Source organism: Peromyscus maniculatus, chromosome 10, assembly GCF_049852395.1.
Source record: "Peromyscus maniculatus bairdii isolate BWxNUB_F1_BW_parent chromosome 10, HU_Pman_BW_mat_3.1, whole genome shotgun sequence".
NCBI classification, from domain to species: Eukaryota; Metazoa; Chordata; class Mammalia; order Rodentia; family Cricetidae; genus Peromyscus; species Peromyscus maniculatus.
In genome coordinates this window covers 7,029,521-7,053,249 of record NC_134861.1, presented here as the reverse complement: position 1 = coordinate 7,053,249, position 23,729 = coordinate 7,029,521, and the positions used below count along the sequence as shown (strand labels likewise).

Below are 23,729 nucleotides of genomic sequence, written 5' to 3'. Positions count from 1 at the left end.
GCAGACACAGAGGCAATTAACCTCACTTAACATGCCTTGATTAGAAACAGCTCTTTTTACGTCATGAATGCCACCTGGCCTGTAGTAAACCTTGCAATTAATTTTGCTTGTTGACTGGCTATGCCAATGGCTTTATGGGGTCCGGCCAGCTCCTGCATTCCCCAGAGCTGCAGGACACCAAGTCTCAGTCTGGAAGTCATGGAGAGTGTGGTCAGCCATTGGCATTCTGAACACAGGTGTAGGATTTTAGAGGTTGAAGTTGGGTCCCCTCACAGGAATGCATTCTGTTGAGTGTGCATTTTCTGCTCTTAACGGATTGGTTTGAATCTCTAATTTTTACTTCCGATATATACTTTATGCACATGCTAAGTTACATGATGATTCGGTTATCGATTTAGATGGATGTATTCAGGGATTGAGTTTTGGAGTTAGTAGAAAAGAAAGATCAGATGTTAAGTTGCCTTTCTTTGTTCATAGAGCAATTTCGATTGCTATTATTCGGGAGATTCAAGGCTGGCAAGAGTATGGGACGAAATGCCTGCTTGCTGTCTGCTTGGTTGGGATAGAAACTCACACCTTTATGAGGAGGCACAGGTGTGGGTAGAGCAGTGTCTGAGTGACCTCTGATGGTAGTCCCCTTGGGGCCAGCTTCCATGTTCCCTTCATGTGACGGTCATGCTGGGGCCAGGGGCAGTCAGAGGTTGTGTATGATGTACGCAGCATTTAGAATGGAGCCTGGAACAGAGCTCACAGCTTCAGCAGGAGACCCTGTGGCCAATGTCATAATCGAGAGCAGGCGGATCTCAGCCTGCAGACTGGAATCCATCAGGGCCAGCAGAGGTGCGGGGAGGCGGGCTTTGCAAGGCCTGACTAGAACTTTGGGGACAAGCTGGTGACCTCCCATTTTTAACATTGACTGCGCCTGCTAAAGGGGGAGAAAAATAGGGGTGGCCCAGGCTGAGAGTCCTGGTTAGCATCAGCTATGGGCAGTTGGTGTCTTCACTGTGCTGGAAAGAAACAGGACCCCACCTCACAGAGGTGGACATTAACTAAGGCAGGTAGAGCAGACGAGTCTAGAGGAACAGGAAATGGAGAGCTGATGATGTCAGGCCTGTTCAGCTCTTCATGGTCACAACACATGACCAAAGTTCATGTTTGAGAATGGCGTGATTGAGTTAGAGCAAATTGAAAGAAAGAAAGAAAGAAAGAAAGAAAGAAAGAAAGAAAGAAAGAAGAAAGAAAAACCATATTTTAAGGAAATTTACAATTTTGTGTTGAGCCGTAATCACAGATCCTGGGGCACAGGTGGTCTTCAGGGTGCAGACTGCAGTTAGATACACCTGATAGGGAGATTAGGTGTCTCCAGGTTCAGCGGCACACCCTTCTGCCTTTGTGTGTGTGTGTGTGTGTGTGTGTGTGTGTGTGACTTAGACATCTTTTTTGACTGTAACGCAAATCTAGAAGACCATAAAGCAGGAGCCCTGAGCCCAGCATGGTGTGTTCCCATGGTATGTTACAGATGGGGAAACTGAGGTCAGGCCAGGTGGCACTGAGCAGGCTGTACTCAGAGTGCTACAAAGATGGCACTTTTAAGGGCAGAGTGATGCGTCACCAACACAGGAAGAGCCTGGGGTAGTAGCAGCTGGCATACTGAAGGCGGATGTCTTCACACAGGCTCCCAGCAGACTTGGTGATGAGACTTCCTGGAGGCTGTGTGGCTGCAGTGTGAGTTCCCAGGTCCTTGTGTGCCCTAGAGCCTGTCGGCTTTTAGTGTTTTGGAGACAGGTCTTCACTGTGTGGGCCAGGCCGGCCTCAAGTTCACAGTCTTTCTGCCTCTGTCTGCCTCCCAAACGCTGGGGTTACGGATGTGTGCCACTATGCCCAGCCTGGGTTTTGATTTTTGTTTTGGAACACTCTGCCCCCTGCTTCCCCCACCCCACTCCACCCCCCCAACCCCGTATCTTTGAGGTCTAGACCAGCAACCATTCTCAGAGAAGGAGCCCCATAGATCGCCACAGAGAACTGATATAGGATATAGGGCCCTTCAGAAAGTCACAAGTTGGGTCTGGTTAGGGACAGCCTCCAAGGGCCTGCTCTGGCATGTCACGTGAGCAGAGTTCCTGTGAGGCCACAAGGCCTGAAGCAAGGGGCTGGCTCTGTTCTAGATGCCCGTGTTCTTACTGGGGTCTCCCCTGGCTCGCAGGCAGGGGCTGTCCTAGCGCAGGAACTGAGTCACCAGGGGAGCTCTGGCACACGCTCTTTTTTTTTTTTTTTTTTTTTTTTGGTGCTACTGTGGCAAGTGGCTTTGCCAGAGGGGGGGTGAGGGAGGGAGGAAGAGATGGAAAGGAAAGAGAAGGGGAGGGAGGAAGAGAGTCCCGGAGGACTTCTGGTGGAAGTGACCCCTGCTGTTGTAGGATCCATGAGATGATGCAGATGGAAATACGGACAGGAGGGGGTCAGGAGGCCAGAGGGAAGTCTCAGAACCTTATGATGACAGGTGAGACGTGAGAGGGAGCCACTGAAGGGATGGGTCAGAAAGGACAGGCAGGTAAACTGAGGCTATGACACCAGGCCTTGTGAGGTGACAGCTTTAGTCTCTGGGAATGAAGGGATGGCAAGGAAGGCATTGCCTTGGCATCACCTGTGGCTCATGGAGAGGGGATGTCTCTGCAGGGCCATCCCTGTTAAAGGTTCTCCCCGAACTCGGTGTTACTATTATTGCTCAGTGTAGTTCCTGGAAGGGGGAACCTATGCAGTCACGTGTGTGGAAGCCTCTGGCTGCTTACTAACACATGGTACCTGCTCACGTGAGGATGCTGGTGGGCTTTAGCTCCTGTGTGATCTTAGATGGTCCGGGAGCAGTGCTTTCCTGCTGTCATTACACAGAGGACAAAGATGGTCTGGGGACAGCAGTCTGACTAGGTAACCTGGGGCCACATGTGGTCTAAGTCCTGTACAAAAGGTGCCGTGGAAAAGGTCACCCCTGTCCCCCCATATGGAAGGCAAACAAAGCCACCACCGAGTGTTACTGTGGCGTCCCTGGTGTTAGCATCTCTTGCTGTGATAAAACAAGGGAGTGTGGCTTTGTTTGGTCTCAGATTCAGTTCACGGTTGGCTGATGTCTTTTCTGAGCCTGGTGAGCAGAATACCACTGTAGAAGGGCTTGGATGGCAAGAATCGTGGAGCAGAGAGAGGGGGATTCAGCCCCTGCTGAAGTGAGGCCCTGACTCCTCTCAGAAATCCCTTCCCTGGTAGCTCTAGTGTGAGCCTTTGGAGGACACGTTCAGTTTCCAACCATAACATCTATAAGAATGCCCAGTTAACGCAGCCAGCGAGAGGACTATTGGCATTATCATTTTACAGATGGGGAAACTGAGGCTTCAGGAAACTTAGGCTGTCCTAAGACCACACAGGCAGAAGTAGGATGGGTGCTTGCATGCCAGAGGGGGGGGGGCAAGGAATGGGAATCTACTGTGCTCTTGGGGCCTGGCCCCAGGTGGAAGCTGCAAGGCATGGAACTCTTTTTCTGGGGCCGGACCCCAGTGCCTGGAGAATGCGGTGGGTGACTTGTGGGAGAATCCCTGTCACGTGAGAAAGGCTAAGTGCAGGGGGATGTTTAGAGCCTTGTGATGCTTCGGAGGCAGAGAGAAGTGATAGGGAAGACAGAGGTGATGTCTTTTGCATATCTCAGAAAGTCCTGTTTCTCGATTTTTCTCTCAACACCATAGGAAGGTGACTGGAGTCCAGGTCAGAGGGTTTGGGGTATCAGCTCCTACTCCCCTCATTCACAGGCCAGGTTCATTCTGAACCTTCTGCTCCTCCCCAAGGAAAGAACATGGGCCCGAACAGGGCCCTGTGGGCAAACTTGGAGCTCGGGGGTGTGGCGCGTCACCAAGTGGACATGTTTCAAGAATACTCAATGGGGCAAACACAGAGGAGCTGAGAAAAGATGACCCAGGTGCCACGCCGAAAAGATGACCCCAAAGAGCTCAGATATGGGCCAGAGTTGTTGCAGGGCTCACAAGAGCCCCGTGAGACCAAACAGGGAAGCATCAGGGTGGCCAGTGAACTAAGAATACAGCCTAAGCTGGCCTGTTACACAAAGTGGAGCAGCGTGAGCTCAGACCCTCCTTCCCCTAACTTGGAGCAAAGTTCTGACCTCTTCCCTACAGGGCAGGGCGCTCACTGCCCGTGTAGGCATGATTCAGTCTCCGCTGCCTGGTTTCCCGGTCAAGTGCCAGTCCGCTCACACTAGCAATGCATGTGATCAAGTAGATGAGCAATATGAATAATGATGAAGCCGGGCTTCGGGCTGCTAAAGATAAAATTCCTTTTATGTCCTTTCCTCTGACGTACATGTTGAATAATAACTGCTGACGTACATCTGCAGAAATAGTAGCTGCCCACATCAACTCTTGTACCAGGACAGAAGGGAGCGGTGGACTCGGGTTTGGCACCCCACCTGGACAGTACCCTAGGGCTACTGCTGTGTATTTCACGGGAAGTGAGAGAAGTAACTTGGTGCCTGCCTGTGCCTGGTGTAGTTTTACATGGGAAGCCACACTGTGGGACCTAGGGTACCATTTCTGCCCTGGGGCCATTTGGCCGCTGTTCATTTGCCTGGAGATTCCCAAGCTTTCTTCCCAGCCCCCCAACCCACATACTTTGTTCTTGGCCAGACTCTTGAGGTCCAGCTGGGCCACTCGTCTGTCCCTGGACAGCCGTTACTCTTCAGGATGCTCTTAGGACAGCAGTTCCAGTTGCTTAAGGTCACAGAGTGACTTTCCATGGGGCTGCGACCGTCCAGGATGCTCTTGTTAGGTCCCTATTTCTGGTTGGTATTTCTCCTTTATGTGAACGTCTTTTTTACATCATTTTCCCTGGCTGTGCATCTTAAAGCGGCTTCCCACGTGGCTGCAGGCTTGATTGCATCAGCTGTCTAGAGAACGATTTTCCTTCTGTTAGGCACTTGGGCTCTGCTCAGATCATCAGCCTAGTCAAACTGCTGCCTGAGCATCTTTGGCATGTAAGGTTTCTTCATTTGTAGTTCTTTCTGGGACACATTCCCAGGAGTGGGATGGCTGCATATATGGGTGTGAATGTTCCCTCTGGTGTCGCAGTCCGCCCTTGCCAAAACTGGCTCATTCATGATGCTCCACTGCATGTGCTCCGAAGGGATTGTTGTTGGGTTTTTTGTTTTGTTTTGTGGGGAGCACGTGGGTGGGCACGTGTGTACAGGTTGACACCCAGGTGCCTTTCCCTGTCACCTTCCACCTCTCACTGACCCTGGAGCGCATTGATTCAGCTAGGCTGGCCGGCCAGCAAGCTCCAGGGATCTGCCTGTCTCCACCCTTCCCCGCTGGCCCCTCCCATCTGCTGCCACACCGGCCTTTACAGGGATGCTGGGATCCAAACTCAGGTCCTCCTGCTTGAATCAAGCACAGCGAGCACGCTAACCACTGAGCTGTCTCCCCACCCTTCATTTCAGTTTTGAGATGGGATCTCGATATGGAGCCCATGGCGGCCTGGAACTCAGGATCCCCTCGTCCCTGCCTCTCACAAGCATGTGCTATGTATAGCCTGCCCCTTGTTAAGGCTTTGAGTTTGCTTAACACGAGGATTAGGTGGCAGAGAACCTGGTAAGCATGTCTAAGGGCCTGGGTTCTGCTCCCAGCAACAGAATAAAACAGAACAGAGATTGAGTTGTTCTCACTAGTGAGTCATCCGTGGTGCCCACTCCTGGCTCGGCGGCTGCCTTTTCTTCTGCCCCTCCTGGACATCCAACAGGAAGGACCAGACACAAAGCTGGCCTGAGTCAGATGAAGTTTCTTTGGACCAGGATGTTGACTCATTGTTCTGAGGAACTGGGATTGAGAGAAGCCATTCCCAGACCTCTCACCTCCCAGCAGTCCCTGCCGCCTAACTTGTGGGCCCAACGCACCATTCAAATACAGGTACCTCGCAGAAGTTTTGTTTTACGACAGTGACAACTGAGAACTGATCCAGGCACGAGTCCGGGCCCTAGGAGTGGCAGCCCTGTGAATGGCCGTTCACGTGGGCTTATGCTGAGTCCACAACATGCCCAGTGCTCTAGCTGGAAGTGGCCAACTGGGCCATCCTCAGCCTGCTCTTTAGCTTTCTCGGGGGCACGCCACATGCAGAGCTCAAGGCCACATAAGTGGGGCCTTGCTGCTCTGCCCCACAAGGACCCTTGTCCTCCAGGGGCCAGTGCCCTCCGCTCGCTCATTTCTGTACCTGCTTTGCCCTTACCCTGTGAACGTGCTGGTGGCCATCTTGCCTTTCTTTTCGTCTTCACCTGCTTTGGCCAAGCAGGACAAGGGATCAACAGCAACTTGCCTGGGACATTCTGGACACTTTTTCCAGTAAGAGGGGGCCTTTGTCCCACTTACTTCACCCCGCCCTTTCCTACTGTCAGGACGAGGGCAATTGCTGCTGTACTGAGTGTTGCTGGTAAGGAGTGGGGGCTGCTGGGACTTTTCCTTAGTTGTAAATGGCAGGTGGTCTGTTCTGCCCACACTCACCAGGCTCCGCCCAGGCAGCAGAGGCCATAGTTGGAGATTAATCCTGTAGGGCCTGTGAATGCTTTCCCTGGGTTACCATGGGGATGGCAGAGCTCAGGGCCTAGCCCAGCAGCAGCTGGAATGCACTCCCGGGGTCTCCCATGAGTTGTAGAGAGCCTGGAACATTCTTCAGCGGCTCTGGCTTGGCTTTGCTCTTCCTCTCATGGGAAATACGGCCCCATACTTCATATTTCCCTCACGTTTTCAATGTCTGGATTGGGAAGGCATTGATCTAAGTTTTCACTTAGATTTGGGATGAGTTTGGCTCCTCTATGTAGGAACATCATGTAGCCATAAAATCCCAACCCACCCTAAATTACTGCCACTGGCCGAGATTAGTTTTGACATTTTTTTCCTGATTGCCAAGCTAATGAATATTCACTGTAGAAAATTCAGTCGAGGGCTGGGGAGATGGCTCAGCAAGAAGAATGCTTCCCACACAAGCGTGGGGACCAGAGGTCACTCACCCAGCACCCCTGTAAAAGATGAGCAGCTGTGGCGGCCCACTCGCCATCTCAGTAACTGGGATGCAGAGGCAAGGGCACCCCCTGGATGACCTCGTTAAATAAAATAGCCAAGTGGGCCAGCTCCAGTTCAGTTCAGTGACCAAGGAAGACACAGAGCAGCATCTCTGGTCTCTGCATATGCACATGTATGCACCCCCCGACACACATACAAACTCACACTGGCCTCCGCACATGCACATGTATGAACACACACACACACACACACACACACACACACACACACACACACACAAAACCACAGATCACACTGGCTGCTTCACCCTGATACCTAACGTGATGACCTCATGAGAATCCCCCCTTTTGTGAGGTAGGATCTCACTGTGTGGCCCAGGCTGGCGTCAAACTTGGGATGATCCTTCTGCCTTTGCCTCCCAGGTGCTAGGACTGCACCTCCAGCCCTAGCTTTTGCCAGTCTCTTGATCTGTGTCCATGCCCCCAGCTGGTTTGAGGTTCTCTCCCCCATCTTGCAGATGTGGGAGCTGAACTATGGAGACCGAGTTTGCAAATCACTCCTGTAATAAAGGAACTTGCACCCTGTTGCTAGTCTTACCATGAATCCCCCACAGAATTAAATAGCACTTCAGACTTTCTTTTTTTTTAAAATGATGTTTCTTTTAATTTTATATGCACTGGTGTTTTGCCTGTATGTATGTCTGTGTGAGTGTGCCAGATCCTCTGGAACTGGAGTCACAGACAGTCGTGAAATGTCATGTGGGTGCTGGGAATTGAACCCAGGTCCTCTGGAAGAGCAGCCAGTGCTCTTGATCACTGAGCCAGAATAGATAGAACAGCAAGATGGCTCAGTGGCTAGAGGTGCTTGCTGCCAAGCCTGCTGGTCTGAGTTCAATCCCCCCAAAGAAATGACTCCTGAGAACCGTCCTCTGCCTGCCACACATGTAGCCACATACATATGCATACAGACTTGAGTTTACCCACGTATACAAATGAATAAATACAATGCATTTTTAAAGAATTGGAAAAGGCAGCTCATTACTGAATAGTAATAGCTTTGCTTCGAATAGGATTGAAGGGTTTTTGTCTGTTTCTTTCATCTATTTTTTAGTCTCTTGTGGACCTGTGACTACTTTGTCACGTGCTAACATGAGCTGCATGACTGTAGTTATTATAGTCGGGAAACATACTTTCTGTGAGAGCTAGCCTCCACTTTACCCTCCCCAAATATTTTTCGTGAAAGTCTTCAGACACGGAGAAGAGCTGAAGGGCATGTATTGTCAGCATCTGTAAGCCTGACGTCTGTGCCTTTTAATACGCCGTTTAATAGTTTCCGAGTTATAACCCCTATGGCATAAGGATTCCCCTGTTTAAAATGTGTAATTGAGTGGTTTTTAAAACATTTACAGGATTACACAGCCATCACCAGAGTCCAACTGTAGAATGCCTTGGCCTCTCCTGAAAATAAACCACATACTTGTCAGGGGTCACTCTCCATCCCCCGGCCTTCATCTCATCTAAGTGGAATCTTTTCTGCCTGTCTTGTTTCCCTTAGCGTGATGTCTTCTACATTCACCCATGTTGTAGCATGTATCAGGAACACATTTCTTTTTATTGTCATATGCCATTGTGTGAATGTACAACATTTTATCCATTAATCAATTGATGGCTATGAACACAAAGTTTTTGTGTAAAGATATGCTTTTACCCCCTTGGGTAAAAACACTGAGTCATATGACTCTTGCTGGCTCATGGTTTAATTGATGAACTGCTTACTGCTCTCATGGTGGTGGGGACCTGGGAAAATAATTGAGGCAGACTAAAGTTTCATGCAATAGCCTACTTTATTCAGAGCATCAGACTATTTACACTCTGAGAGTTAAGAAGAATCACATGAGTAAGGTGTACAATCACAAGAACAAACCACACCTGACAAAACCATGTTTTCCCATAGAGGTACACAAATAACAACAGCCGAAGTAAACTCAATTATATCTGCTACACCTGAGAGGAGCGCACAAACACATCCCAAGAACAATTTGGTGCTTTGAAGAAACTGACGTCACAAGACTCTTGTCTTGTGTTCTTGGGAGTTTTCACACAAGAGCTCAGAATTCCCTCATGATCCCATTCTTGGACTGTGTTCTGACAATGAATTGCCAAAGTATCTGTAATAGTGACTGCACGATTTCACACAATCACAAGCAATGTATTGGGGTCGCAGTACCTCCATACCCTGCTGACACTTGTGATTTCCTGCTGGTTTCTTCAAACTGTATCCATTCTAGTGACGTAGTATCTCATTGTGGCAGTTCTCCAGTGCTCGAGTAACTAATGCGCTGAACTCTTTTCTTGTATTTATTGGCCATGTGGGTGTCTTTGGAGAAGTCTGTGTTCAAATCCTTTGCCTATTCCTTTGGTTGTGGCCGTTTGTCCTTACCGTTATCTGAGTTGTTTACGCAGTGTGGACGTAAGTCTTCATATGAGTTCTAAATCTTTGCTTCCATCCCGTGGCTTCTCTTTCCACTGTCTTGGTGTCATTTGATGGTATCCAGCTTCAGGGTCGTCTTTTGCCCCCAGGTATCGGGGACTATTGGGGTCCAGCCCCTAATAGTCTCCTTTCCAGGGTCCGCGGAAGTATCTATCAACCAGCTGAGAATCTATTCTTTAAGGTCGGCAAATCAATCTACGCACGCAGAGTTCTTTGGTCCATTCACTTTAATTCTTCCCCTTGTCCCTTGCTTTACAGTTATATATCTCCCTCCCCTCTGCCCAGGACACTCAGCCTGAACTTCCTCAGGCAATGATTGTCCGCTATCAGGATCAAATGGAGGGTTGATAAGAATTACAAAGAGGGGCACTAGTTGTTAATTACTATTTGCGACCCAAAGGGGAAGTGACTAATGAATTAACTAAAGGCTAAATACGGGTAATATCTAAGAAGAGGGATCTTATGTGCACAACTATAATCTTAGAAAGTGTTAAGAATCTATAAGTTGCTAGGTCAATGGGAGAAAATAAAACTGTCTTCTATTTTCCTGTGGCTCCTATCTGTCCAAGCTGTCTGCCGTTTTTCTGCAGGGTGGGGGAAAGTGTGCTCAGTCTCTAGGCAACCTGTGTACAGGTAGATGCCTCTGGTGATAGTTAAAGGGAGATCTGGAACTGGAGGTAAGATTTGGGAAAGGAGGAAGTTAAGCTTAATTAGCACATCCACCAGGCCTTCTCAAACAGGTAGCCTGGATGCTTAAGTCTGTTCTTAGAGAGTACAGAGGTATCTCTAATAAGGTACTTTCCTCCATCCGGTGATGGACCTGGCCGGATGCTACCAATAATGATAATTACAGGGAGGCTTGAACTGGGAGTTCTGGCTGAGCATAGCTGTCAGTGAAGAAGGTTATCTAAATATTCCTAGAAGTGGTTAGGTAAGGAGTTAGCGGTCTATAAAGTTAGTAAGGCTGTAAGAAAGGAGGGTCTGAGCTAAATTGTGTAAAGCTATTACTTAATGTCTACCTGACCTAGGCGGTGTCCCCTTGTGGAATTTACTTTAAGTCAGGAGACTCGCCTGTGGGTTGTTATCACTGTTAATCCTCGGAAATTGGGTGACCACCTGGGTGATGTCTCCTTTAGTCCTTGAAAGTGGCTAGGGGAGATATCTGATTCCAGAGAAAGCCTTTCCTGAGGCTGTTCTCCAAACACCTGGAATGTGTATGTCTAGAGAGTGATCAGTCCACACTGTTAGCCCTTCTTAGGGAAAAGTCAATGGGGAAAACTGTGAAGGCACACATGATTTTCATAACAGAATACAGCTGATATATAACAAGCCAAGTAACACCAAAAACTCCTTGGGATTTGGCTTCCTCTGGAGGAATTCCATGATCCCTCCAGGTAGTGACTTTGCCGTAACCAGCTGAGTTCTTATGATATTCCTGCGGCCCGCAGCACTTGGGCTTTTGATGCCATATCTAAGAATTTGTCTTGTCTAATTGTCTAACCCAAATTCAAGCGGTGTGTCTTCGTTCCCTCCTGGGAACTTCACAGATGGCCTTCTGAGTAGACTGCCGGTCCGTGTTAACTGTACATTGTGTGAGGCCGGGAGTGCGGTGCCCAGTTTTATTCTGATGCATTCCGTCCTAGAAACATTACCGTAAAGATATTTTTCCTCTCCTGTTTGACTGTCTTTCCACCCATGCTGGAAGTCAACTGACCGTAGGAGTCGGGTTTATGCCAGTATGTATTTCCAATTCCGTCCCATCAAGCTTCATGGCTGTCCTTGCTCTATGATCACATTATCAGTGGTGTTCCTCATTTTAATAGCTGATTTATCAGGCTTTATGGATACCACGTTATGCTTCTGTTTGGAGAGTCTAGATATTTTCCTGTATTTCCTCATAAACTATTTTAAAGGTCCACACTGACATCTTTATTGCATCTGACCTAGTTTTTTTGCCTTTTTTTTTTTTGTTGTTGCTTTTTTTGGGGGTGGGGAGCAGATAATATAAAGTTTCTTTTACTAAGGATACAAAAATATATAGCTGATTTCTGTGAGCCCAGCACTGTCTTTTGAACGGTTCCCTTTCCCCCTATGAATCTGCTGTTGGAGCCTGCTTGGGGATATTTCTCATTTCCCGGGTCAGCCTTTTCCCTGTACTACAAGCTGTCTACATAAGAATACGTACAGTACGTGTCTTGTAAGTCAAGTCCCTCCACTTACCAGGGCGCTGCTCCATTTATTCTCCACTTTCCAAGTGGGAACACTGAGGTAAGAGGGGCTGTATCCAGTCATAGTGTCCCCAAGAGGTGATAACTGGGGACTTGGTGAGATGGAGAGTGTGATGTGTTGCCAGCCCCTGATGTGGCCACTGACACACAGTGGCTCTCAGTCAACACTGATCCACACCGGTTAGCAGGGCTGTGTGCACTTGACAGGCACAGCTTGTGCCTTCCAAGGACCTGCTCCTGGAAAGCAGCAACTGCCACAAAGAAAAACGCCTCCACTTTTTCCTCAGTGCCCTCGGAAGGGGCAGAGGACCCTGTCACTTTAAATGCCACGTCTTGGAATCTGGGTCACCCTGGGTGGCTCCGAGCCCCGCCCTTGTCAGTCAGCTGCTCACTCTCAGCATGCTCCCCTGGAGGCTGAGTTCCAGAGGGGATCAGATGTAAGTGGAGCCCGGGGTGTGACAGGTGCAGCCCCCTGCAGAGGTGGAGTTGGGACATGGGGTAGTAGTCACTAGGGCTGAGCTGGCACCAGCCTCTGTCTGCTGCCCTCCTCTGTAGCCCTGCACGTTAACTGGACACATAGTTCTCCTGGGTAGAACCTTTTGCAGCTTATATGTGCATCGCGGACGGACATCACCGCCTGTATCAGTCACTTCTCGTTGCTGTGATAAAAACACCCTGACAAACGCAGCTAAAGGAAAGGAGGATTCACTTTGGCTTCCAGTTTGAGGGTTCAGCCCATCATAGCAGGGAAGCTCGAAGTAGGCGCTTGAGGGAGCTGCTTAAGTTGCATCCACACAAAATGAGGGAGTGAGCAAGCGAGCGAGGGAGCGAGGGAGCAAGGGATCGAGGGAGCGAGCAAGGAGGGAGTGCTTTGCTTGGCTAGTCCTTTGTTCCTTTTTATTGTTGAACAACATTCCCACTTATGGACACACTGCTTTTGAATTGTTTTTGCTTTGGGACCATTGTGAAAGATACTACTATGAATGTTCACATGAAAGTTTTTGGGTGAGTACAATTTTTTTCATTTTCTCAGGTCTGTGGCCAGGAATGAGATCACTAGATTATATAATATTTACTATACTGCTCTCTAAAGTGGCTGTGCCCCTTAGTTTCCTAAGGTGAGGGTTTCCGTTTTTTTTACACGTCGTTACCAATGCTTATTTTCTGAGTTTTCAAACAATTGTACAGGCTAGTGAGGTGGGTTAGTGAGTAACACCGTTGAGGTGTCCAATCTATGGACATAGAATATCTGTCTATTTATCTGTTAAACTTCCTCTTAGCTGTGTGCTCTCTTGAACATACTCACTACATCTTTACCTGCTAGTATTGGTGAGGTAACAAGAGGTATTATTGAAATGTTATTTTCTAGGTATTAGAGAAAGAAAACCCTTTGTAGCTGGCCTTGACTCTACAGTCTTGTGAGTTCTCTTGTTAGGCTCCTTTCTAGCAAGGCTTTCTTTTTTTTTTTTGGTTTCTCGAGACAGGGTTTCTCTGTGTAGCTTTGCGCCTTTCCTGGGACTCACTTGGTAGCCCAGGCTGGCCTCGAACTCACAGAGATCCGCCTGCCTCTGCCTCCCGAGTGCTGGGATTAAAGGCGTGCGCCACCACCGCCCGGCCCTAGCAAGGCTTTCTAATACAGCACAGTGGTGTTGTCTTTTGGTTTCTTTTTCTTGGACTGCTGCACTGGCTGAGATCTCCAGTGTGGTACTGAGATGGTGAATATCATGAATATGATATTCCAACTCTTCAGCTTCCACTTTTTATCAAGCCTGGTGATGCCTGTAGGATTTTTGTAGATGTCTCTGTATGGGTGAGGGTGTTCCTCCTTTACAGTGTCCCGAGTCAGTGTCAAGTTTTGGCAAATGATTTTTCAGTATTTCTTGAGTTGATTACATTCTTAATTTATGCTGTTAATATGAATTGTGTCCATTTAAAATGTAAAACTTTCAGTTCGTGGGGTAAGCCCCTATTGTTCGTGATATCCATTTTGTGGAAACTTATTTGCTAATATTTTGTTTTAAAAATGTACTTCTATTGATGAGAGTTCTTAGGCTGTAATTTTCTTTTCTTACAGTGTCTGTCTGCTTTTTCTGCTGGTATAGCGCTGGCCTCACAGACTGTTTCTGAACCTCCTTTACCTCGTCTCTCTCTCTCTAAATATATATATTTGGTAGAACTCAGTGCAAAATGTAGGCCTGGGTTTCTTTAATGGAAAAGTTTTAATTTTAAGTTCAGTTACTTTGTAAAGAGCTTAACTAGTTCTTTAAATATAATTTCCAGCTTATTCCTTTGGGGAGGTGTCCCATATCAGGGAGATTTCTGTTTAGTGAAGGGGTTGGACTTACTGGAATAACGTTTTTAATATTTTAATATCCTCCGGTATCAGCAAGACCTACAGCAATGCCCTGTCAGTGATTTGTGTCTTTATTTCTTAGCTGATGTCACTGGAGGAGTGCCAACTCTTTTGATCTCAAAGAGCCTCTCAGATTCATTTTTTTCATCGTGATTCTTCCCCTGGTTCACTCATTTCTGCTTTCTTTTGCTCCATTCACTTTGAGTATAGGTCGCTCTCCCTTTTGTTTTAGATTTATTTTACCCTTTATTTATGTATGAGGGGGGCGGAGATCTCTGTATGTTTGTGAACAGAGGTAGGGGTGGCACACAGGCCAGAAGAGGGGTCAGGTCCCCTGGAGCTGGAGTTACAGGCTGTTGTGAGCAACCTGATGTGGGTGCTGGGAACCAGACCAGGGTCCTCTGCAAGAACAGCACATATTGGAGACGGCTGAGCTCTCTGGTCCCTGCACTTCTTTTTCTATCTCCTTAACATATACATTTAGAGAATTCATTTTAAGTCTCTCCTAATTTCCAGAATAAATATTTAAAGCCAGAATTTCCCTCCAAGCACTACTTTAGCTGCATCTCACAAATTTTGATGTTTTATTTTTATCCATTCCAGCGTGTTTTCTACTTTCCTTGATGTATTGTTTACCCATTGACTATGTAGAAACATATGATTTAACTTTTATACATTTGGGTGTGTGTTTTAATCCAGATGCCTTTTTGTTTCTAATATTATATAACAGCCACATAATATATTTTTTGGTCATTTTGAATTTGAGATTTGATTTACGGCACATACTCTTAGTGTTTGTGAAAAAACATCTGTTCTGCTGCTGTAAATTCCACTTGGCTAACAGCAGAAGGAGACTTGGGGCTGTAGAGATGGCTCACTGGTTAAAAGTGCATGGTGCTCTTGCAGAGAACCCAAGTTCATTTCCCAACAACCACATTGGTGTCTTACAACTGCCTGTAACTCCAGCTCTAGGAGATAAGACTATGCACGCACACACACACACACACACACACACACACACACACACACACACACAGTGTAGGAGGACATGATGGCTCCTAAAGGGGTTGAGGTTTTTATTATAGATATAAAGAGAAAACACCAGAGACAGAGACATCTGGAAGGGTCCAGAGTGAACATGGCTAGACTGAGCTAGACCATGTGAGGAGAGAGGTGGGGGAGTGGAGAGAGCAAGAGAAGAGCTACCAACCAAAAGGGGCAGCCTGGACCAAGAGACTGGCCTTGCCAAAGAGTTATATGGGGGCCAGAGGAACTGGGGAAAGGGCAGCCCCTGGGCTAGAGAGTTCAGGGTGGGTGGAGGGTATGCCAACAAGGAGGACCTTGTAACAGGTAGGGACTGAGGGATGCTGGGAGAACCTGGGGGCCAGAGTTGGCTTGATATGTTAATAGGTACCTCAGCTGTTTGTTCTGGGTTTGAGACCTAACAATATATGCATTTAAAACTAAAAATAATCTTTTTTAAGAACTAGAGGGATGGTTCTATGGTTAAGTGCACTGGCTGCTCTATCAGAGAACTCAGGTTTAGTTCCCAGCACCCACATGGCAGCTCAGAACTGTCTGTAACTCCAGTTCCAGGGGACCCAATGCCTCCCTTTGGCCTCTGTGAGCACTAATCATGCATGTGGTAGACAAACATATATGCAGGCAAAACATTCATACACATAAAATTGAAATAAATCAAGGAGACAATGACGTAGATCCCCACCTCTTCTGTGCCTAATTTCTAATTTTGTCTACACCTCAGGAGGGGGCTGGGGCGGCCATGAAACCGCTGTGTGACTGCGGATCTGTCCCCTTCACCTTGTTCTCTCCAACGCTCTCACACACATTTAAGAGTGTCTTCTGTCCTCGTGTGTCCACACAGAGTCTGCTTTCTAGAGCCGAGGAGGCCACTCGGCTTTCCTGGGATTCCCGTTCGCCTCTCCTTCTTTCCATTTCTTCGCTTTGAACCCATCTGTCTCTTTACATCCGAAGTGTGTTTCCTGGAAAGCACGCGGCTGGATCCTTTATCTGTGCTTTTACATTTGCAGCATAGACGGCATGGAATGGCTCGTGCTCTAGAAATAGATAGACAGATAAAGTCTGATTTCCCCTCTTCGGTGCTGGGATGTAACCGGGTCCCTGCTCCTTCTAGGGCACTCTGCCGCTGTGCCACGTCTCCAGCCCTGTAGGCTCTGACTTTTAATGGAACCACGGAGACCATTTTCCTGCAGTGTGACCAGTGCTAGTTTACTATTTGGTTCTGTTTTTCAGTTATAGGCAGATCCCCCAGTGGGGCCTGCAGTTCCCGGCCTTGAGTGGTCTTCCTTTACCCCCTGTAACTGGCTGCAGGCACTTCCCACCACATCTGGCTGACACACTTGGTTTAAAACGCCCGTTTTGTTTGTTTTATCTTGCCTATATTTCGTTCTTCCTCACCCTCTTCTGCTATGGTCTACTTCTAGTCTTTGACTTTGCTCTGCTTCCTTAGTTCATGAGCTATATGGTCTCTCTCAGGTGGCTGATCTAGGGCTAACACTGTGAATCTTTAGTTTTCTGTAGTTCTTGTCCAAATAATATTCCATCTCAGTTAAAATGCTGACACATGAGCCTTTGGGGGACTGATTCAAATTATATTGAAACCATAGCAGCATTCTTTTTTAAAGTGTGTGTGTGTGTGTGTGTGTGTGTGTGTGTGTGTCTGTGTCTGTGTCTGTGTCTTTGTCTATGTCTGTGTATGTTCGTGTGCGTGCACACGTGCACATACAAAGGCCAAAGGACAACTTGCAGGAATTGCTTCTCTCCTTCCATCAAGTGGTTCTCAGGTCTTCGGGCTTGGTAGCATGCACCTTTATCTGCTGAGCCATCTCGTAGGTCCCTGTGGCAGCATTGGTGACATTAATGGTGCCCAGAAGTAGAGCTCATGGCGCAGGAGTGTGGTAGCCCTAGGAGTGCTTAATGAATGGCGGGAAGTGATGCTCTGTGGTCAGCAAGTGCTGCCGTTGTTGCCCAGGTCTCTGAGTCAGAGGCTGCACTAAGAAAGGGGGCCTTACACAGGACAGAGCCCCAAGACCCCAAGGCCCTAATCCTAAAAAGCCTTTGAAGTCTTCACCACAGCCTCTAAAAGGCTGTACAGCTCTCCACTACAGATTTCATAGATCCTGCCTGGCCTAGCACGGAAAGGCCCTGGTACAAGGTGACCTAGCTAAAAGGATTCCATCAAGGTCACCATTGAGCAAATCCAAGAGAGATTTGGGTGGAAATTTGGCCCAAAGACTTTGGACCTCTGCACACTGCTGTAACACAGAACTGCCTGACTCTGGGGTTGCAGATTCTTCTAGATCATGATTTGCTGTACTCATAGAATACATGGTAGGTGGGTACGTCACTGGCCTGTTCAGGTTTCTTCAGCCTCCATGAGAGGTTACTGAGCAGTTAGGTGATGGGAGAGTCTCAGCCAGGTTCTGGGGACCTGCTTGGGATTTGAGGAGTATACACCAGGCTTGGGGAGCAGCTGAGAAATGAGTCTCCAGAAGCGGGTTGACAGTGCATGGGCCTCTCCTCTCAGGCTCCGCCCTCAGACACCCCCTCTTCTCCCTGCCCTTCTCCCCATTCTGCTGCTTTCCCCTCCCTGGCCTTGCCTTGCCCCAACCCTCTACCAAGCTCAACCTGAAAGGTTCCGGGAGTCAGTATGTCCCACCCAGCTACCCATTCCCAGTCAGTGGGACTTGGCAGTTAGAAACAGCTCACTACATTTTTTTTTTTGATCAATCAATCACCCTTTTTATCTCTTGACAAACAGCGTCACCTCTCAGAAATTCTAGTGTTGGGTTTCTTTTAGAAAATAAAAAAAGACACTTTTAGTAGTGCCAAGAAATGTGCTTGCCAAGACCCCTGAGAATGAAGCTCACCAGCCTCCTGGGCAGCAGAGGGTGACTTGAGCACAGGGCCTTCAAGAAGGCTGGAGCAGTGCCACACACACACACACACACACACACACACACACACACACACACACACACATACACACACATATACACACACATACACACATACATACACACACACATACACATACACACATACACACACACACATACACACATACACACACATACACACACACATACACACACACACATACACACACATACACACACACACACATACACACACACATACACACACACACATACACACACACACACATACACACACATACACACACACACATACACACATACACACACACACACACATACACACACATACACACACACACATACACACACACATACACACACACACACATACACACACACACACATACACACACACATACACACATACACACACACACACACACACATACACACTCTAGGGGGAAAGGAGCTGGCCCCTCCCCCACCCTCCTTTGCTTCACCTTCCAAGGCTGCTTTCCTTGAGATTGTTCTTCCTGCTCAGCCTAAACTGCAGGGGTAGCTGGAGGCCACCTGTCTCCAGCTGTGAGGACACACCCCAGACCCTGCTGCACCCACAGGAGTGGGAGGTGCCCGAGGTTTGCAGAGTGGGACTCCACAGCAAGGCCTGGCCTCTGCAGGCCGCCAGCTCTTGGGGAGAATCGTGGGACTGGAGATGTGTTTCACTGTCTCTCTGAGTCCTCTCTTAGTGCAAGAGGCAGACATAGCACAGCAGAAATCCCTAACCCACCCCTCGGCTCTTCAGCCTCAGCCCTGCTGTGACTCTAACCTCACCCCTACCGAGCAGACCCTCTGACGCTGGTGAAGCACATTCCCAGTCTACTGTCTCTGGGTCACCCCTTCATCTGGCAGTTGTCTCTGCAGTCCTGCCTGGATGCCCAGCTCTGGCACTTGGGGGTCCTGAGCAGAGGCCGCACCTGCCCTTTCAGGACCCTGGGGCTCTGCAGGCGTAGCCCCTTACCTTGTCTCCACTTGCCCTCCATTACTGATCCCCGGAGGCACTGCCAATGGAAGATTCTAGTGTGACTACACCAGTATCAGATAGTTTCCAAGGATAAGGCAACAGGGCAATGTTTGGGGCCAGGAAAATGTAAGCCGGGAGTTTCCGGTGACCTGCTCAGCGCTTCTCTTGTGTGGCTGACTGGATGCCAGCTTTAGATCTGAGTTGCACTTGGTTTGACCTTGAGATGGGCATTGGCATCTCATCAAAGGAAATGCTCATGTGTGCATTTGCTGTCCATTCAAGATCCTTCTTGTGGGGCTTGATGGTATGTACACACTTTTAATCCCAGCAACTCTTTGAGTTCAAGGCCAGCCTGGTCTACATAGCAAGCTGTAGACTAGCCAGAGCTAGCTTGCTACAAACAAGCAAAGGTCGAGGAGGGCTGAACCTCAGCAATCAGCCTAGTGACCCAGTCCAGGGTCTGCCCAGGGTAAGATCGGTGGCTTCAGGAGACCTATGCTTGGGTCTGCCTAGGGTGGCACCTCTGCATTATGCCAGTAAAGGCAAAAAAATGCCCACCTGTCCTGCACCCCCCCAAAAAAAAAACAAAAACAAAAACTGGCGCCATAGGGACGCCACAGCTCACAAATGAATGGGATACAGATCAGCCGCTCACAGGTAACCAAGTTGTAGAGATGGAGCAAAGGCTCATGGGATGATAGATAAAAATACAAGCCAAAAATGGAATCTATGTAATATGGACAAGGGACAGATTTCGTCATACTGAAATGTCAGGGTGATGGGAGAGATCCTGTGCTTTTCTGTGGTTTCCCAGAGGGCAGCCAGAGCATGGCAGGGGAGCCCCAGGATCAAGATGCCTAGCAGCCCTCAGCTTTGGTTGCGCCTTCTGCAGAACTGGAGCATGGAGGACAGATGGACAGTCATGTCTGGAGCTGGAACCTAGCATTAGGATGTCAAGGCTGGCAGGACCTCAGGCAGCATCCACTTCGGTCCACTTGTCCAGGCTGCAGCATGAAGTCACCCAGGAAGCTGTGAAAACATAGATGCCCTGCACACCCCCAAGTCACCAGACTCCCCTGAAACAGTGGGCTGGGCCCCTAGGCGGGAACTTCAGACTGATTCACAGACAAAAGGCCCTAAGTGGGGACTGGTGTGGGAAAGGAGAGGCAGGCCTGGGAGAGGCTCCCTTTGTCTCCAAACCAACCAACCTGAGAGGCCGGTGCCTGGGGGGGGGTACCTACCTGCAGTGGTGCAGGTGAGTCCCTTGCCCAGTATGGCAGAGGCAGGGAGGGAGCCCTAGAACTTGACTCCTCAGCTCGGCCACACCCATCTCCCTCTCTGCTGTGTCCAAGCCATGCAGTCTCACAGGCTGCTTCCCAGGAGCAGCGCATCCGGCACTCTCCATTCCTGCTTCACCTGCCCCAGCTCCCAATCTTTCCAACATCCTCACCAATTGGAGTGAGACTCACCAGGACAGGGTGAGGGGATCCAAACACCCTGGGAAGGGCCAGCTCTCCTCAGGGCTGAGTCCAGGATGCATAGCTGCTTTCCTTCAGGACGGCTCTGTGAATCCCCATTGGGCCCTCATCTGACTGGAGGAGGAGGGTGTGGGTACCGGGTTGAGTGTGATATCACAGCAAGTGACTGTTTTATGCTCCATCTCCACACCTCCACACTCACTTCCAAGGGGAGCGGCAGCTGCCAGGAGTGGCCATTGTACCGAGGCCAGTGGAGGATGCATGCAGCTCCAGGTCATCTGCTGAGGAACAGCACCCTGCCTTTGTGGGCCGCCTAACCTGTGCTCGGGTGCCCTTTTGAGCTGACTCATGGTTCTGAGTCCCTCCACTTGCTGTTTCTTCCTGTGGCATTGGGGATTGACGTTTCGGCCTCATACTTACTGAACAGGGCATATAAGCCTATACGGTACAAGCTCAGAGTTCGGTTGTGTGCTTTGAGACAGTCTCACTCAGTTGCCCAGGCAGGCTTGGAGCTTTCAATCCTCCTGCCTCAACCTCCTGAGTAGCCAGGATTGTAGGCCTGTGCCTCCAGGCCATCTAGGGAGCACGTGTCTCAATCCTCCAGGGTGTGTGCTCTGTGGTCCCAGTGCAACTTCCCCTGAGCATTTCCTGGCCAGAAGGTGAGAGATTCCTGGCAGCTTTGGCATTAGTGGTCCCTGGTGAGGCAAGGGACTGCCCCCACCTTGTCCTGGAGAACATGCCCTCCTTCCTCAGTACACTTGCCTCGGCTTATGTGGGAGAAGGGATGGGACGGGCCCTGGCAAGGCCCGGAGGATGAAGAGCATCCTGGCACCCGGGCTGGTGTTTCCATCTGACAGGGTTTCACGATTCATTATTTATTGTCATCTGATTTTCCATCAGATTAAATCCTGTCATGTTTTCCAGTGGCTGGGTAGCCAGTCTTCTCAGAGCCCCAGACCCGTCTCCTCAAGGGGTGCGGCACCATCCACTTTGCCACAGGGTAGTTCATTGCTGTCGTTGTCCAGGGCGTCCACGGAGGAGGAGTCTCACGAGATGCCCTCGGGAAAGCACACTCAGGGGGGTCGGGCCATGGCTCTGAGGGAGCCCTGGGTGGCCCCGGGTCACACGTCCTCCCCTCTAGGCTTCTGACTGCTTTCCTCTGTCGCTGCTCTGGGAACACTGGCCAGTCTCGCTCCTGTGCTGGGCTTCTCCCCACTGGCCCTCCTGTGACTTGACCCCCAAGGACTCACACAGAAAAGCAAGCAGTGGCATGCAGAGGGGGCAGGAGAGGGATGCCCTACATGTCACCACCCTCTCCGACCGAGCCAGCCTTGCAGCTGTGCTGGCTCTTGGTTTAACCCGGGTGCACACGCACCTCCATACATACGGGGATTCCCCACCAATATCCATTTCCCAAAGATAAAAGCAAGCTCTGCTTCTAAAAATAGTTCACCTGGCCCTACAGTTGCCATGGCAACCTGTCCTTCTTAGGAGCCTCCCTGGGAAAGAGGGTTCTGGCCTGGTGGCCCATGCAGAGGGAACTCCTCAGCCAGACTTTCACCTCCTACTAGGAAAGAGGCTTGGAGAGCCCTCAGAGGGGAGCAGGGGTGGGGTGGGGGGCTCAGAGGGGAGCTGGGGCCCAGGGAAGAGGGGCTCCCAGTGGTCTGACCTCTGATGTGACAGGAAACCAGACAGTGTTGGGCAAATGTGAGCTGTGCTGATGAGGGGGTGGAGAATTCGGCAGGCCAGGGCCTGGGGTCCCAGGACATACTACAAGCCAGGTCCGTGCTAGCCATGCACTGTCCCAGAGAAGGCCTTTACACCCCCAGAGGAACACACCTCCCAGCACACATACTAAAACTCCGTATCATTCCATGGAGAATAGTGTGTCCCTGTGTGAGGAAGGCATGCAAATGAGCGAGGGCCTTATCTTTACATCTGAGATTACTGCCGCCGTCATGTCCTGCAATCTGTAGGTTAATAAAACAGGGTATTATAGGGAGTTTTATTTAGCCATTAAGAACAAAATTAGGTTGGCTGGGTGTGGTGGCGGCGCATGCTTTTAATCCCAGCACTCGGGAGGCAAAGGCAGGCGGATCTCTGTGAGTTCGAGGCCAGCCTGGGCAACAGAGTGAGTTCCAGGATAGGCGCCAATACTACACAGAGAAACCCTGTCTCAAAAAAACCAAAAAAAAAAAAAAAAAAAAAAGAACAAAATTAGATCATTTTTAGGAACATGAGTAGAACTGCAGATCATTGTGTTAAGAGAAATAAGGCAGATTTGGTCAAATATTGTGTGTTTTCTCTTGTGTGGAATCTAAGCTAATAGGATTATTTACATTCGTGCCTATGTATGACGAGCGTATGTATGTATGTATGTATGTATGTATGTATGTATGTATGTATGTGTGTATGTATGAGAGTAAGGCGGCTGCTTGGAAGGAGAAGAGGACCCAGCAAGGGAGAGTAATGGGGGTTGAAACAATTAAAGCATATGGTGCTCATTATTTTTTTTTTTCAGACAGGGTTTCTCTGTGTAGCTTTGCGCCTTTCCTGGGACTCACTTGGTAGCCCAGGCTGGCCTCGAACTCACAGAGATCCGCCTGCCTCTGCCTCCCGGGTGCTGGGATTAAAGGCGTGCACCACCACCGCCCGGCGATGCTCATTATTTTATACTATGAATACATCCTTCCTGAAACACCCTCAGCACAGGGACTGATGCACTTAACCCAGGCTCCATGAAGGTGGACACAGGACTACCAGGCCTCCCTACACCAACCATACTGCCATTTCCTTCAGAAGTACTAGCCAGGGTGGTATCTGTGCCTAGCTTTTCAAAGAGACCAAAGGGCCCATAAGGTCCCTGTGCCCAGGAAGGAGTCTCAGTGATCAGCTAAACCACCTAGAGATCACTGGCTGGGTCAGGGAGTCAAATCCCAGAGAGTAGCCATAGGGAAGGATGTGACGGGTGTTAACCACAGCAGTACCAGGTGTCATCTAATCGTGGCTGAAAATGTCATGTCCTAATTCCCAGAGCCCGTGAGTCTGTTGCTGTGCATGCCCAAAGGGTCTAGGCAAATGGTATTGGGTTCCAGATCTTAAAATGGGGATCATGCAGGTGGACCCAGTATAATCTCAAAGGTTCTTAAAAGACGAAAGAAGGAGAGCCCGAGAG

General features: G+C 49.2%; 1 protein-coding gene across 13 annotated transcripts in view; it reads left to right on the top strand.

The window, feature by feature from the left end:
- The window catches only part of Osbp2 (oxysterol binding protein 2), a 159,348-nt gene that overhangs the window by 100,427 nt on the left and 35,192 nt on the right, over positions 1 to 23,729 (top strand). The window lies entirely within an intron of this gene.